Here is a 5,113-nt window from a genome sequence, read left to right on the forward strand (position 1 = left end):
TGATGCATTAGTGTCCACTTCAATGGTCTGTTTGGATTTATAACATAAAAATCAACAAGAAGCACAAAAAAAAATGGCTTTTAGACAGCTGTCCACTGTAGTGGCCACTATGCATGAAAGGGTTAATATAGTACCTGGGGAAACTGGACTCTAAGGAGAGAATGGATGACACTTTTAGAGAATGGGACAGGGAATAAAGTTCAGAATTACATTTTTTTTCATAGTATATTTTATTTTCCATACATATGCAAAACTGGATTAATTACATTCCATACTTTCCCAGACAATGTGTAGGAATCCTGAGTAAGGTTCTGACTGACAGAGTCGGGCCTCCCGTTTCCTTTTTCCCTGGGTTTAATGCTAAGCTAACAAGCTACTACCTCCAGTTTCTGTACATGTCTACCTTACAGGCTCATGCATGGTAGGATTTTCTTTTTTTTCTTTTTTTTTTTCTCCATTTCTCAGCAAGAAAACGAATAAGCATGAAAACGCCTTGAAGCTATTTTCCCTACAGAGGTCGTTCGCCATGCCTCTACAAGATGGTGCGTTGTGGGAGCGGGTGTCTCTCTGTTCCTCATCATTGAACTCTTGACAGACGTGCTCTCCAGCCCTAATAATCAACCCAAGTGAGGGCCGATGTTTTCTCTCCGTTCCTTAGTGGGAAAAGAAAAGCACAGTAGGAGGGAACCAAAGTGGGGGGCAAGAGGGAGGGGGGGTGGGGGAGTCAGCCGAAGGTTTGGATTCGCTGAGACGTGCAAGGCCCCCACCTCTGAGGGCCCTCCCCGGGCCAAGTTGGCCGTTAAATCCTTCTTTCTTCTTGCTGATGACCCGTGAGTGATGCAGGGAACGGGTCACAGGGTAGGCAGGGTGGGGGATGAGGTGGGGGTGGGGGTTCTGGAGGGAGGACGGTCCTGGTAATAGAGGCGTAGTTAAACAAGGATGGGGGGGAAAGCCAGGCAAGGAGGTACACTTGTCCTTCCAGTCATGTAAATTCCTCCAATTTGAATTATTAAATCCAAACCTGTGTTGATCACACCCCACATTTCTCTCAAACTGCTCCCAGCTGTTCAGGACTGATTTATATTGTTATTATTTTTTTGCCTGAGGGTGAAACTCTTCGTCTCTTAAGTACGATGGTTTGTCTGCTTTCTCTTTCTCCGCCTTTGTCGGAGCAGTTTTCCTTGAGCTGGTACAAACTTTAGATCTCGAAAATCTAAAAATGATCTAAATTTCTGATTCCAGGTCTGTTTCCTGATAACTTAAAAGTTTTGGTTTCAATGGACCGTCTGTTGTCGCGGTCTATAAGCTGCGTGGAGACGTCGTCCTGTTTTTGTTTTGTTTTTTTTGCCTGCTGCTGGAAAGGTTTCTGTATGAAACTGAGAAATAGAACAGGGCCAAAACTAGAATAAAGTGAAAGCATGTGGGAGTAGTTTCAGTTCAAATGATTTGGTCAGCTATGATTTATTAGAACCCAGCAGTAAAACCAAACGGGGAAAACAAAAAAAGTGATTCCAAACAAAATGTTGGTTTTAAGTGTTGGAAAAACCATTTATTTAGCACGACTTTGTGACATCTGCTGAAAAAGCTGCACTTTTATAGCACCAAATATCTGCATGTAAAGTTAATGTTTGGTTTCTTCTCCTTTTTGCTCATGTTTTGATCTGATGCCATTATTTAGGTCTCAGTTCTTACAGTGAACCAGCTGTGTAAGTCGCAGCACTGACCATATTTATTAATGGCACCCCTGGAAAAAGCAGTAAACAAAATCAGCAAATGCTACTTACATGCTAACTAGTTGTTTGAGGGGAAAAAAAAAAAAAAAACCTTTTCTGTCCTACAATAACAAAAGTAAATATGTAAAGTTTTCAAAGCTTCATGTTTGATTGATTGTCAATGAAGCCAAATATGAATCGGTTCAAGTCTTCAGTTAAGAACCATGTCTTAACTGTCTTAAGTTACCATCTTTGGAAGTAAAAATAGGCTATTTTTTTTACTTCCAAAGATGCTGGGAACCACATTAGAGTGCTTGGCATCACCAACGCTTCCTGTGCAAGCAGGAATGCTCAAATTTCTCTCACTCTGTGGCCCAACCTCGTGAAATGCTGTAAGACTTAAAGGTTGTACTTTAGTCCTGGTTTCAGTCGGAGATGCCGCCATTGCCATAAAAGATGAATTTCCTGGGTGTCAGGGTGGCTTTCTCTGCACTGTACGTGACCGCTCAAAGACCAAAGTCAGCACAGTAAAACAGAGTGTTCTTTTATGGCATCCACTTTCCTTGGAAGCAAAAGAGAATGTGGTTTACATGGAGCAGCGAGCTACAAACGAATAAGACAACAAGCTCGGCCTTGTCTTAAAGCGAACAGTAAATCCGTCTTCTGACTTCCTGCCCATTCTAAGGTTCCGTACGATGCGAGGGATCGGCACACCTCAGCCAATGGGAGCGAAGCCAAGGAGAAATGCGGCACACCCAGATTGCTGAGTGCTATTTATTAAGCTGCGTCTATTCCGAGTGCGAGCACTGTCACTGAGGTTACTTCCAGGTCGACTCAGACATTGTCACCGTCGTAAATCCCTCATACTATCAATGCAGGGGATAGCCTGAACTTTTTTATTGTTTTGTTTTGTTTTTTTCCTAAAAAAAAAAAACAAAAAACACTTTATTCTTGATTCTAGTTTCTCAGAGACTTCCTGCTTAGTTGTTCCTCGTTTTCTGAGTTGGTACAGCTGATGTTGTTTTTCCGCTCTGCCTTTAGCCCAGCAATCAGGTTGAACCCACCGCAAAGCAGGTGTTTATGATTACATACAAGAAGAACAATTTAGCTGAGCAATTTTTTTTTCTTCCCACCAACTGATAATTACTATAACAGACAGGCGTGCTTTCTTCGCCAAACCCAAACTGCCGCTGCCATGAAGCGATGCCAACCATCGCGTTCTGGCATGAAACATTTGAACCCACAGAGACGAAGGGAGGTGTGTGGGGGGAGGAGGGGGGTAACTAAAATTCAGAAATGCGGAGAAAAACAAAGACAAAAGATGACTTGCGCACAGCAGGGAGCTTCGTTTTTTTTTTTTTGTTTGTTTGTTTTCGAGAGACTCGTTCGTCGTGGCTCAGAAACTTGAAGGTCAAAACTTCTGTTGTTTGAGCAGGAGAGCGTGAAATCTGGACAAGCGCATCCATATCTTCCCAATCCTGCTGTTGTCTAAACAGAAAGGTTAACGTGAGTGTGTTTTGATGTGCTTCCTTCATTCTGCTCGGAGGACGCGAGAAGTCTGGGGATGTAATAGTGAAACCAAAAGAGAGCCGAAAAGGGACTTTTACTTGGATTTTCCAAGCTGTCCTGCAGTTCAAAAATTCTCTCCAGGCTGGTTTTCACGGGAATAGTTAGGAAGTCAGTCCGTTCCTGAAAGCCATCAAAAAACATCATAGTGAAACAAGGAACAGTGGTGGAATTATGTTGCAGAACAGAGACAAAAAAAAAACTATCTGGTTTGTAAGTTAAAGGCATGAGATACTGAGGCCTCTTTTTTGGCAAAAGGTTTATAGCGTTTCGGTCTTTTGGAACACAGTTGGAAGAGGATAAATTTCTAATCATATATCTCACAGTTTAGCATCACATTAGGGTTCTGATCAAAGAGAACACATCTCTGTATTTTTATCAGTGTTTTATCTGTCAGACTTTCTCTTCTGCCATTTGTCATCTAGTGTGTGTGTGTGTGTGTGCGTGTGTGTGTGTGTTTTTTTTTTTTTCCACCCAACCACATCACACCAGCAGACCACACTGCGTGGTGACAGATGCATCATGGTTATGTATTTTTTTTTGTCCTAAGTCTTCCAGAGGAAGTTTGTCTCTCTAGATGTGGGCACGGAAACCTTATTTCGGCCATGGCCACCGGTGTCTCAGAGCTGTTCTCCATTTGTGGTTTGACCTTTCTTCATACACCAACACGTCTTTACTTTCAGACAACGAAAGACCGAATCCTTTAGAGAGATCTCGTGTGGGAGGTCCAGCGTCTAAACAACAGCGGTTACATGTTTGTGCGTAGTATGTTTTTTCTTTTTTTTTAAATGTCGCAGGGATTGTGGGCCCAAATATATTTCCTCTCAGAGGCAGCGTATTCAGTTGACTTAAACCTTGAACGGTAACAAATATCAACATAATTATAAAAAAAAGTCTTTGGCATTATTTTATCAGGAAGTTCTTTGTGTTTTCATCGCAGCAAACACCAACTCTGGCGCCATCTTCGTACCAACTCTTTAGAGAAAAGAACCGCGTTCATCAGGAGCTGGAGGCGGGGCCACGAAAACCCAGCAACCAATCACAATGTGGCGTGAGCCTCACATTTCAAACTCACAAGTTACTTTTGTTGTTATACGTATAATTTTTACAAAAGCAGTAAAAAAGGAAATCACATTAGCTTCTCATCCCTTTGTCTTTTCGCTGTTTGTTTTTAATTCGACTAAAGTGCTGCAAATTCTAGATGCTTTTTCTTTGTTGTTAAATCTTAACCAATCATTCATGAGGTAAGGTAGAAAAACTGCTTGCTACCTTTCTGTGTCTTCTGTTTCCCAGCACAGCTTGCATTGATCAGATTATAAAATGTTACATGTTTAATAACTGGCCTTCATCCTAGGAGAAGTATTGCCATGTACATAACACAACTGTGATGCCCAATTAAAATCCCAAATGTACGGATGATCAAAGCTTTTGGCTCCCTGCTTGTGGAAATCCAAGATGTTTTCTAAAGAAACCGGTGCAGAACTGGCTTAACCATCGCCAGCTCTGGTTAAGAACTGGAACAGCTTTGCTGGAAAAACCCTATTAAGAGTTTTGGAAGGGAGTCAAAGTTGAGCAAGATGCAGGTCAGGACAGGGTTGCAGTTGGTTTCCATGAAGCGAGGAGCAGTTTCCAGTGTTTCTGCTGTGTAGGCGCAAGAGAAAGGTGTGGGTGGGAAGGGAGGTGGCTGGTGGTTGGCTAAGGTACAGGAGGATAATGAAGGTAGGATGAGGAGGTTTGAGGTGGTGGTGGGGGGGAAGGAAGGTCAGGAGCAGCCCATGGAAATGCAGATTGCCTCTTTTATTTCTATTGCCAGCCTTTGCTTTGATGCAAAGTGA

The sequence above is a fragment of the Poecilia latipinna genome, unplaced genomic scaffold (assembly GCF_001443285.1).
Source record: "Poecilia latipinna isolate Pla-1442-1.1 unplaced genomic scaffold, P_latipinna-1.0 Scaffold73, whole genome shotgun sequence".
Taxonomy (NCBI): domain Eukaryota; kingdom Metazoa; phylum Chordata; class Actinopteri; order Cyprinodontiformes; family Poeciliidae; genus Poecilia; species Poecilia latipinna.